The sequence below is a fragment of the Corapipo altera genome, unplaced genomic scaffold (genome assembly GCF_003945725.1).
Source record: "Corapipo altera isolate COAL_440 unplaced genomic scaffold, ASM394572v1 60, whole genome shotgun sequence".
Taxonomy (NCBI): Eukaryota; Metazoa; Chordata; class Aves; order Passeriformes; family Pipridae; genus Corapipo; species Corapipo altera.
The window spans coordinates 6,723,246-6,736,198 of record NW_020884912.1 but is presented as its reverse complement, the minus strand read 5'-3'; the positions used below and the strand labels follow the sequence as shown (position 1 = coordinate 6,736,198).

At 40.5% G+C, this 12,953-nt stretch overlaps 1 long non-coding RNA gene across 1 annotated transcript; it reads right to left on the bottom strand.

Moving 5' to 3' along the window:
* Positions 1 to 3,620: 3,620 nt before the first annotated feature.
* On the bottom strand, positions 3,621 to 10,645 carry LOC113952296. Its single transcript, XR_003529500.1, has 2 exons — positions 10,519 to 10,645; positions 3,621 to 10,427 (listed from the first exon to the last, which is right to left on the bottom strand). It is a non-coding gene; the product is annotated as an uncharacterized LOC113952296 (long non-coding RNA).
* Between the last annotated feature and the right edge of the window lie 2,308 nt (positions 10,646 to 12,953).

Genomic DNA, 12,953 nt, shown 5'->3' with positions numbered 1-12,953 from the left:
GCTGAAAAGGTGTAAGGTACCAACTATTGAAATGCTACATAAATGCTCTAAAATAAATCAAGAAATTATATCCATGTAGATATAACCAAGTGAAACTCACTTTCAAATTCGCAATGCGCAGTAACATATTAGTGCATGACTGATCTATTGCTTATGAAAAGAAAAAAATACAAGAAAAAGTCTTTTCACAGTTCAATAGAAAGTTACAATATTTGAGAAATGAATGAGAAGTCATGTAATGGCTTTGCAGCTTTTGAACTTTCACATGTTTCAGATTTTTCTAATGCTTGTGCGGATTAAAGAGATTCACATCTCAATGGCTGGGGCACCTCACATTTTTTCTGGATCAGGTTTAATGATTTCCACACTGCAAAAACTTCACTTTGTATGAACACACCCTGAATTTAAGGAATTTTTCATACTTAGGTGCATGTTTTCTAGTATATTTCTTTTAATGTTAACCCTGTCAAAGGGCACAGTGGCTGGATCATAAGAATGAGTAACTCCTTCAATTTCACACATCAATACACTGGGGCTTTTCAGCATGCTTTTCTTTCCAGACCCCAAAAATAAATTAAGGCAGGAGAAAGGGGGGAGGGAAATGTCAGGAAACAATAAAATAGAAGACCATCCATATTTTTTTTTGCTTCTGTGTATTATCTCAACCTGGTCCTCAGAATAAAAGGGAGAACCATTTATTTCAGTACGTGCAAAGTTCATGGTTTTAAAGCTACAACTACACCCTTTTCATCTCTTTAAAAGACATTTCAAAGCAGGGTTGTGAGACCCAAAGAGAGAGAAAAGTCTCTGATGTCCATCCAGCTCACAGAGAAAAAAACCTTGCATTTTCTACCCTTGGACGTGGAATTAAGGGGTGACAAAAAGCCATTTCATCCTTTCTAAGAAAATGCATATGTGTGGACTTATATTAAATTATATTCTAGTGGCTACCAGGAAGGCTTGGGTACCATCTAGAATCCAGCAATAATCACAGACCTTATAAAAGTCTTAACATATGTTAAGACCTCATGACTCAAATGACAAGGGGAACCAAATGTTTAAAAATATTTGCACACAATAGGTGTGACAAGCTAAGATGTAAACTACTTGGGGCCTGTGCAGAACTGATGGGGGCCTGTGAAGAACAGAGGGGTGATTTTTTCTGGTTGTAGACCCAAAGACAAAGAAAATTTCAGAGTTTTAACTGAATTTATTGGTCTCCATCATTATGCACCACAACAGTACAGCCAAAACTCCACTGCCTTGCATTTCTTCTAACTTTCTCTGCAACAGAAAATGTTCATCCCATTCTAGAAAACTTCAACTACACAACACCGCTGTTCCAAAATCCTGGCCACCTTCTGATTTTTTTGCATGCTTGAAACTCCTATTATAATTCAACACATATATGAGGCAGCCAGGATTACCTAAGGCTAACAAGAAGTCAAGGTTTATGGGAGAGAGCTGGTTTAAATAAAGGGCATTTCCTCTTTTTACAATCACCACCTAACTGAAAATGGCATCAGTCGGGCTGAGCTGAGCAAAGAAAGCAACTAACTGCTGGCAGTACTTGAAACTTTGGAGACTCCCTTTAGAGAGCTGTGCAAGTAGGCACCATTCCCTAGTAAACCCAGCTCTCCAATGGCTCCACCAGGGCCAGTATTTCACTCAGTCTTATAGCTCTGATTTCAGATGACCTACTGTTTGAAAACATACAACCAAGTTGATCTGCACAGCATTAGCTACCTGTCCTGCTTCTTAGGAATGTATCATAACATGAATACCTGGTTTGTAAAATCAAACATCATCTGTTTGTTTGGGCTCCTCAGTCTGCCATTCACTTGCTTCTAAAAGAAATGGGATTACTCTCATAAAACAAAGGAGATCATCATGTCTTATCAAGCTAAACTCATATCAAGTGTGAATAGACACTTACAAATATAGACACCAGAGGAGATTATTTTTAACATTTACAAGTATCTCTTCACAATCACAAAAATCTTGGCAATGGTGAGTATCATGCCAAGGAATCAAAGTCCAGTGTGAAGGCAAGTGTGCAATTCTGTGGCTGTTAACAGAAAACACTTGGTGGAAAGAAGATCAGATGATTGTGACACAGCAAATAGGCCACTGAAATCCACTGAAATTTCTGCTCCTTTATAAAAAGGATGTATCCATAAAAGTCACAAAGGGACGTAATCTTACCAACCACTGGAAGGGAAACAAAAAGAAAGACTGGAACTTGTGATCTAATCTCCAGGTTGTAAACAATTGTAGGTTTTAGTTTCAAAGGAGTAATAAGAAGAGCTGCTGGAGATGACACACCAGCAATTTTAGCTCAGCAAAAACAGTATGTATGTGTGTCAGCACACACACACAGGAATTGCAGGTGAGATCTATAATACATTGCCATCATTAAAGGTCACAAACAGGAGATTTAAATCAAGATTCATCAGCCATTTGTTTGAGCCATAACCAAACCAAGTATGCAGTGTAATGCACCACCTCCTCCATTCTGCATATTTTCTAAATGATAAAATACTGCACAAAATCTATCACCAATGTCCTCTCCTAACTGCCATTATTTCAAATGCCTCCTCGAAATAACAAAAAAACTTTGACCTCAGAAAAGTCTAATTACTGTGTCTGTATATAACAAAGAAAAGCACGGCAAACTCAGACACAAATGTGGTATACCTACCTCCAAATGAACAACTTCTTTGAATACTGGTGTGAGTACCATTTATGCAACAGCAAAGCATTAAAAAAAAATTAATTCATCATTAACTTTAATGATGATAGCAGCAAAAGTGGCTAGATAGCTAGAAGGCATTTCTTTTTAAAAATTGTTGTGTTCTGCCTCCCTTGACATTTCTAAGCTTTATATGTCAAGACTCTAGCCATCTCATTACCCAAGTTTCTGCAGCCTGTTAAGAGGCCAGGTTCTCCCTGGCATATTTGTTTTGTTCACTAGTTGTTCCATTTCATTAAAAACTAAAGACGTTCTATGATGAAAGCAGAAGTACTCAGAAAAACATAACCGTAGAGAGTAACTGCAACCCAACCTTATCTGCTCAACAGTGAAGTGATATTTCCTCACATTTTCTCATACTTAAGAGCAAATTTATAATATATTGCTCAACAAAAAAGTTAGCTTTCAAAGCACTTTCAGAGGAAGAGAGAGAAAAAAAAGTAGAAGCAGAAACACCACACTTCGGAGCAAGAGCACAAAAAAAGACATGTTCAGGGGAAAATACCAGAGATGAAAGCCTGGCCCAACTGAATTCCAGGATAAAACAGCCATTGGTTTCAACAGGGTCACGATCTCTGTCAAGATCTGAGTCTGGATTCACTTTTGAAGTAGGTGTGGCCTAAAAGCAGGAGGGAAGAATTAACTATAAAATAAAATATCTCCCTCTGTCTTAGACAGCCCATCATTCATTTCATGTTATATTGCTATTGACTACAAAAAGGGTATAAGTGGCTATGAAACCCACCTATCTAGGTACAACCTACTTTCCATCACACTACCCTTTTTGTTATTCTTCCTTTACACATTATCATGAATTTTTGTTGTGGCTGGTGGGGAATGGCTGACAGCATTAACACAATGGCTCTGCTACACAAGAACTGCATAAATTTTATGTCAAGTCACTTTTCATCATAAACAAACCACTATCATATATCTAGAGGTACAGGTTTGGGTATTACACTGTGACCACACACTATATATATGCCTCAGTGTTGTATTTGTGTAAGTTCTGCTTCTGTCTTGCATACACATTCACATGCTACATGTATGTAGCATTTCTGAGTGCACAGGCACACACATGCACAGATGCAGGAAAACCATGAATGTGGGAGCCACAATAATGCTGCTCCTGGCTGATGGTAGTTTGGTACAGAATTTGTTTCTGTGTTAATGGATCACAGAAAAAAATCTTGTAAGGATTATTTTAATTTGTAAAACATTTGTATTCCCTACTGCATTGCAATAAAAGGAATGTGCTAACTGCCAGTCTTTTAAGAAATACGATGCAATTCCTTGTACTTTTGGTTTGAAACTAAAACACATCTGCTGCAGAATAACTGATCTGTAAGGCCCTGGCAGGAGGTAAAGGCTGGGAGTCATCTCACTCCTTCTGGCTGTAATCCCTTCATGGAAATCTAGATGGGTTGCTCTATATCCTGTATCCTCTGATCATTTTCAGAAAAACATAAAGTTGCAATAAAATCACAAAATGCCCAACAAATCCATGACCTGCCAAGACTTTGAAGTCAGGAATACACCAAGCAGCACAGCCATCTCACAGCTGCAAATGGAGGCAGGATTCTGGGTATTTTGCTGAGAAAAAAAATAAAAATTACTGCCTGCATATGCTCCCAGTAAATCAGCACTCATTTAGCCACCCTAGCATAATAGGTCTTTCATAGCTCACAGGAGAGGTCATGGTACAAGAATGTTGAACAATACAGCACAATCTTTTGTAGGTAAGAAACTTCAAGGTAGGAGGTGTAAGTTGTAGCAACAATAGAAACCTCAGAGGAGATCATCAGAAAATGACTAACATGGTTTTTTCAAAAGAATGTGCACAATTGACAATATTTTCAACACAGACATATATTTCTAACTCCTCTGGTGTCCTGTTTCTTATGCATTATACACACACAGACAAAGCTCAGATTTTGGTTTTGTTTCATTAACTCCATATTTCTACTACTTATAATTACCCAAAGCATTATGATCAGATCATTCATACATTCATTTATTTGGAATAATTCCCATTAAAGAGACTTTCAGAGAAGTAGCTTAATGCTGAATACAATTTCTCATGCATTATATTTTTTATATTTAATATATCATTTGATGGTTTGTTAAACTGTCCGATTTGATGTTTGTTATAAAAATTCACTGTGTTGAAATCCCAAATAAACAACAAGCATACAACTCTTTTTCACAGAGTATATGCTTTATCTTGTCTGTTGCTTTTCTTTGAACTCCCCCTTTCTTAGCAAGAATATACCAAAATAAGATAACACTCAAATATTTTTACTGGAAAATGGATTTCTCCTTTAATATAGCATTGCATGCTTATTTTGATTTCCTGAAGCCCAATTCAGCTAATATCTCAGGTGAATTGGATGAAACTGCAACTGGCTACAACCAACAAGGGCAAGAACTTCAACAGACAATTGCAGACAAAGGTCTGTTGCCTAGCATCCTGCAGCATCTGGCAGGAAAGTGGAGCAGGAGATCAGACTTTGATCATGAGAATATTGCTGAGGCAAGTGGACCCAAAACTTTCTGCAGTCACCTCCAGGGACAGGCAAGGCAAACACAGTTAGTGGGCATCAAATAGTGCCCCTCTTCACTTTCACTTCTCTAAAAATCTCTCACTTCATGAGACCATCAGGAAGGAGCAGAGAAGGAAGTGATATGTTTCAGTAATGAATCAATGCCACGAAAGAGTCGTTGAAAATTCAACTCTGTAGGAACTGAATGCTTTGCCTCAGTCACAAAATGCATTCAAATTCATGTCTTCATTTCCAGTCTCTTCCTCTTCATTGCTTTTTTGCTTTCCAAGAAACTCCAGGGGCCAAAGCAGGAGAGCACTGGTTCCAGGGAGGCTGCTGGCTGTCCAGACAGACATGCAGGCTGCTCACACCTCTCTAAAAGGTATCTCATTCATATAATATTTCAAATTAAACTATTTCAGACAAAAATGAGTTCACTAATTTTCATCACCGAGTCATATTTTTTATTTTGCAATTCCAAAGACATGTGGGTCCTTCTCCCCCAACCCCACTGTCTTTTATCTTGAAAATTCCCAGTTCTTCGAGTGTGATGTCATGTGTTGCCATGAAAATTTAACTTAAAATTATAAGCACTAAATTAGAACTTCTTCATATGGTAAAAGATCATACAGAGGGGGGATAGCAATTTAAACAAAGATCTTCTATAATTAGTGATGATAACAAAGGAAATATTCATAATTACATCAAAGGATTCTTCACTGAGTATTGTTTTTATTTGCTTCCTGAGGGAGCACAGAGTTCTCTGAAAAGATAACACTCTTTTAGGCAGATGTAGATAAATAAAGGAAGGCCATCTAGAGAATCCAATTTCAAACCAAAGCCTGAAAAAGACTCAGAAATCCAGAAGACATTCTCTTATTGATGTGATTACATGCCAGGCATCAGTATGCTGCTAGGTATGCAGTACTGATAAGTTTGCAGTATGTAAACACCCTTTCAGATGAACATGACCCACAACACCATAGCTACCTGGGACATCTGTCTCCACATACATGAGGCATAGCCTGATGATTAATTTCATCCACTAACGTAAACAGGACTAATTTTTTTTAAGTACAGATAGCTAAAAATAGACAAGAGTAATGTTATGCAATAAAACCTGTTATATGTTTTCCCTTTCCAGATAAGGGAATCTGACACAGCTTCAGATAGAAAGAGGCAGCAGTCTGACCAGAACAGAAAATATGTTATTCATTTCATTCCCTTCCAGAGACATAGCATTTGAACCTTCCCTACATTAAAGATGTATGCCCACTATCATATCATTTCAATGGCTTAAATATTAAATTATGATCAAAAATTCACAACACTTCTGGCCTTCTCTGGAAAAAAAATAGGTCAAAAATAAATGGAAACAAACTGTTTTCTGCCCCTTTTTATGCACTTGACAGAGAGAAAAAAAAATGAGATAAATCTGCATAATACTGAACCGAATCTCTTTAATTCCAGTCAGCTTTTATCATTCAATCACTGAGTCTCTATGTGGAAAAATTCATGCTAATTCCCCCTAGCAACAGCCGCAGCCTATCCGGGGGAGCCCCGCACCAGGCAGCTGCCAGCCAGCAAGAATAACTCTAAGTAGGTCAGCCCTGCATTTCTAAAAATGCCACGGTCTAGTAACCCCACTGTCCCGTCTGTCTGCCCTGCCCCATAATAACCTCGATCACTCGGTGACACAATGACATACTACCCTGTTAGAGTGCAATCAAATCTCACTGCATTATTCTGCTACGAGCATCACTGCTGGATGAAGGACCCATCGAGGGGCAGCATTAATCAGGCAGCCATTCATGTCCACTAGCACTTCATTCTGGAGATGGGGCCTGCATTAATGACCAGCTGTTTGAACTAACACAAACAAAATAATGCCTTCCACCCTGTTGGCTGTGCAGAATACACTATTCTAATCAGTCAGGTTATGCTCATTGACTAAACCTAAGATGTAAATTAAACAGCCCCAGACAATGCCAGCTTTTGTAACCTTCTATTAATTAAAGTGAGTATATTTAAATTATACTACACACAATTCAAAGAGCTATTGGTTTAATATACAGAGTCACGTCCTCCTACAAATTTGTATTCACAGTCGAAAAAAACAACCACAACCAAAAACCACCCACCCCACCGTTTGTGTAAGACAATCTACCTATCCTGGTAAATTAAAGAGCAACTACAACAGAGCTTAACTGCAAGTGACTTCTGCTGGGAGCAAAGAACCACACCAGACTTCCAGCAATTGGGTGATGGGAACACTGACAGACATGCACACTGGATGTGGTGGAGGGGTATTGATAAAAGCACTGCAAACATATTCCAGCCATGACACAGAGAAAGGACAGTTGCAGCAGATTAAGCACCCCCTGCAATCTCACTGCTTAAGCACTGCCGAGTTGCCTTCACAGACCTAAAAATAATTGCAGAGGTCAGAAAGCCCCTTGGTGGGATATGGGCATGTGTCTTTAAGAGCTCATAGCTGCGCCCATCCCTCCTACTTCCCACAGCTCTGGGGATTTCTGCATGGCTGCAAGATGCTGCACGAAGCCCTGTCCCTCCCCCCTTGCTCTTAACCAGAGAAGCCTTAATATAAACCACACCAGAGCCCAGCCAGTCTTCCTCTGGGGTGGTATTTTGGTATCAAATCTGTAATGCCAGAACAGAATTTCATCAAGCCTGTTTTATGTTTAATTATACCCTTCCTCTAAACACCTTCGTGCGTAGCTTGCTGGTCTCTTCCTTCAGAGCAAGCCTCCATGTCATGCAGCTGCCTGTACAGGACAGAGCTCGGAAAGACATTTTCAAAGATAGATTGTTCATCTGCATTTTTTTCTGAAAAATTTGCACTTTCGGTGAATGTCTTGCCCTCTAACAAACTGATAATTCAGTCTTCACTGCTGCAGAATTCAGCAAGCCTTGTGCATGTAATCCATCCACATCTGATTTAGGAACACAGCAGATTCATTAATCCATTTTGCTCTTTCTTGTTTGAACCAGGCTTGTTAACCAGGTTTTGAGAGTCTTCCTTTGCTTTGTGGCACACATCACATAGCTATTCTTGGAGAGATACAGTCACTGACGTAACCGTGGGTTCCTAATTACAAGCTGCTGACATTTTGCTCATCTCTGCAGCTTTGAAGCTGTGAGTTAGAGTCTCTCCTCCTCCCTCCTTTCTTGCTTTAAGCTGCCTGAGTTAGAAGAACATGACAGTTTCAGAAAGGTATAGGCAGTGGCATAAACTTCTTTGCAGAGCCTGCTGTATTGCCAAAGTTATTTTTCTTTAAGCAAACAGAAAACTACAGTTTGGGAGTAATAAGACTCCTTTGCCCCCAGCACAAGAATGTTATCCAACAGCTGGCTAAATATAATCCAACACAGAGAGCTGCCTTTGTAGGCGGGGGAACAAACAGCGGAAGGACCAGACAGGCATCTTGCAGGGTAGCTCACCATGACTATTGGAAAATCCCCTCGTACATATTTTAGGTTGACATTATGGTCTATGGCTTTGTACAAAAAGGAAAAAAAGGAAAGGGAAAAAACCCCTCTTTCTCAGTATGCAGCTGCTAGCAGCCATGCCAAGCCTTGCTAGCTGACTGCAGCACTTGTTTCCCCTATTTCTGCATTGTTCAGGCATGGCCAAGCCGAGCTGCCTACCAAATGAAATATGCCTGTACCATGACAAGTCTACCTACCCTGAAAACACAGTCTTCCTCATGCAGGTTCGGCAGTAAAAAATACACCCAGCTACATTTCACAGAAATTGATTGCCAAATGCAAGCATTGCCTTTTCTCAATATATGAAGAATCTTTTTCAATTAGAGGCTGATTTCGAAAGTCTAAAAAAAAAAGAAAAGAAAAAGAAAAAGATGCAAATATAACACTGAATATAAATGCTCAGTTGAGGATTTAGTCATCTGATGACTGTGGTAGCCAGCTGGTCTAGAAGTCATCTGGGATGCATTTATTTTGATTAGATTGATCACATTTCTATTTACAGTATAGAATTTTTCACCATACTGAATACAGCTGTGTTTATAGAGATTTTAAGATGGAGAAAACGGAACCCCATGGTTTTTCTCAGCACAGTGCAGAAGATTCAGTGCTTTAAGGTGTTAAGCAGAAAGGATCTGCTTTCATATTTCTTAAAAGAATACTGCCTACCATCTGTTTTCACAAAGTGCCACCTCAGTCAGGAAATGGGTGTAGAGCTATAGCTGAAAATACAAGCTGCAATCAGGTCTGACCCAGCAAAGTGACAAATGTCCTCTGTAAATTGGTCAGAAATGTCTTGCTTTCATTTCCATACATGTTCACACACACACAAAAGCACATACATACATAGATATACATAGAGTGAGTGGCTGCTGTTTTCCCTGGGGATATTCCTGCAGCCACCTAACTCATCAGTTCACTCCTTGACAGCACCAGGAGTGTTCAAGCTACGATTTACAGTCCCTCGGTCCATACATTGCTTTGTTAATCAAGCCATCCTCTCTGCAATGAGAATCCACAGAATCAGACAAACGGCACGTAGCGTTTCTTCTTCCTTTGCATTTGCATTTGCTCGCTCTCTCCTTCTCCCTTTGGCTTTGCCTTATCAGGCAGATGCAACCGATACCTTATTTATCCGTCTCCAGCACAACACTGAGGTGAAACCTGACTGCAGCACTGTGGCTTCCCCATGTTAATCCTCTGGAGCAGCAGAGGCTGGATTCTTGTTGCTGATGCCCTTGTCGAGCACTGGATTACTTTACAGAATATTTCTTTAAGCTTTCACCCACACCATCCTAGATTAACACCCTTCTTTTCTCCTCCTTCCCCCCCACCAAAGAAAATCCCAAAATCATCACATATCGCAACCCTTTGCTTCCAGAGCCAACAAAAAAAAATGCGGCTCCATCGTTCTTCTTCCTTAGCAATGTGCAGACGAGAGAGTTTTGAGTCAGTCAAGCCAGGGTGAAGCACAGGCAGCAAGACTGCAGCAGCCCCAGCAGCAGCAGAAAGAGCAGCAGCCGCCCAGGTAAACGCGGGGAAAAGCACGCTGTGTCGAAAGCGGTGCAGCATCGTAGCTGTAAGGAAAGACAGTCTTGCTTCTTCTGAACAGTGCAGCTTTATGCCTGCAGGAACGGAGAAAAGGGAAGACCCAGAATTAAAAATTAAAGCCAAAACAGTTATGAAGAAACAATAACTATAATAAATTATCATAACTTTATTTTTTCTGGGTTTTAGGGCTTTCTGGGAGGCTGCGTCTTTTCCTCTCCCTCCCCAAAGTCTCCCGTGTTGCTGGATGCTACTGTCCAAGAGTGCAGAGTCACAAAGGCTCACTCTCCAAAGCACAGTGAGACCAGCATCACATGAGAAACCACATGACGCACCCAAATCGGATGCTGATGTGGTCCACTATTTCACTCGGGGGGGAAAAAATCTCAACCGAAACATCGCCCTCTTTACTGGTTAGAAAAAATTCCCCTTAAAAAAAAAAAAAAAGAAAAAGCCCCCCCAAAAAATATCTCCATATCTATCCATCTTCAATGCCAATGCTTCAGGAGGCAGGAGAATGCTGTTCCACAGACACTAGCTGGATGGCAGCAATATTACTTCTAGGCTGCGTTATTCAAAGTGATTCTAGTTAAGTGAATTCCTGAAAAGCATACTCCATGTCTCCCTAACATGAACAGACTCAGAAAACCATCTCCATTATCATTCCCTGCAATCTGTATCCAAACCTGTGTTCTGAATAATTTATTTTAGGTTAATAAGCTGTTTGCCAAGATCACTCCTTTTCCCACTCAGCCCCACACTCAACAAGCGACTACAGCAAGAAACACAGAGGCATTTACGGTTTCCCTTAACTGGTAATTTTAGTGAATGCACAGTCCCACAAAATAATCAGGAAAAATGAGCAGAAGGGTTTTTTCCTCATGTATGGACACAACAAGGCTCTCTCTGGTTTGCAGATGGTGTCAATGTTTTCCTGATATTGCCGATTCAAAAGCTTTCAGTCCAAGTCAAGAAGCAAACATTCTTGCCTGCCGATTCCTGCAGAGGTGTTGCGCCACACTGTTTAACACACAGAAACATCTGGACACCCCTGGCAGCCCCCGAATAAGAGCATGCAGCTCTGCAATGCTGTTAACTGTCAGGGCACCAAGCAGTTAACATCTTGGCTGCTTTACCATCTTGCTTTACCTACAGGAGCATGGAACCGAGGGACTGGCTCGCTCAAGAAACAAAAGCAAAAAAGCTGACCTTGACAATCGATGGAATTGCTGCTCACAAAGTTATCATCCAACAAACAGTTAGCGGTTTGTAGCTTGTTTTACGCCTAACATTTGTTCAAGTGACAGAGCAGGTGGCACAGAGTCTTCCATCCCCTTTGTTTGCAAAAGCTGGGCACCACCTCGTGACGCTGCACTCCCTGGCTCTTTACACTGAAACTGTACGCGGTGTCAGGGAAATCTAGGAAGAGAGCTGCCGTGAATCTGCACAGCTGTTTCGCACAGGATCCCACTGCAAGCTCCGAAGTTACATAATGGAGATCAAGCACAGAATTCCCCCAGAACAGAGATGCTTAGCCAGCCCTTACACGGGGACGTGCCATCGGAGCAAAATCCAAGTGCTCTTTCATGCCGATTTCAACCTTCCCGACTGTTCACGCAATAGCAGATTGCAAAAATTTGCACAAGGCAGTTTTAACTTCTTCTTATTGGCTCCTCTCAGAAAGAGGTTTTTTCAGTGGGCTGCACCTAGGAGTTGCCTAAATTCCACGTAAAATCCAGTTGTAGCATTCAGTCTCAGTATGCTGTTAGTGTTCAGGGGAGCCATGGGGTTGCATGTACAGAAATCACAAGATTACCACAGTCATCCCAGGGCATTTTCACCTGTGGGGCTAATAATTTCAACACTGGCAAGTCTTTACTGGAAAACAGTATTGGTAAACCCAAAATGACTACAGCTAACCAATGTAATACTCTATTTTCAGATGGAGTGTCAGCTAATATGGAGAATCCAGGTTATAGATGACTTTCTCGATCCAAAAGACAAACATTAGTGAGTAAGGAACTGAGTGCAGCAAAATATGCATCTTCAGGGCTTTGGAATACAAGATAAGAGGAGCAGTCCTGGTGATCAGTCCCATTTTTTTAACCTATATCATAATAACATGGCTCTGACTGGCTTCTAGTCTCTTCTCATTAGTTTCTAAGACAGATTTGCAGCAGTTCTTGACTCTGTGAGCTGATGATCTTTCCCACTTGATACCAGTAGCTCATTTACCTGTTCTGACCTAGAGCTATGTTGGTTGGAAGGGTCATCTGGAGGTAACTTAGTGAAACCTCTGGATATCATCAACATTCCATCAGGTCAACTGCGACTTCATCCTGAAAACCCTCACAGATGGAGATTCTCTAACTTTTCTAGTGCTGCACTTCCCTCCCTGGGAAAATAAATGTGCAGGAAATAAGTGTTCTTTCTGTATTTACTACATAGGCAGCCTTCCCTGCACTACTGTATTGCATACATTTTCCTAGATCTGCCACTGAAAGAAAAGTGAAGGAGTCAAGGAATGAAGAGACTTTTCATACTAATTTAACCAAGTTCAGCTCAAATTACTAACTCCTGATCATCATTTAATCTCTAAATGC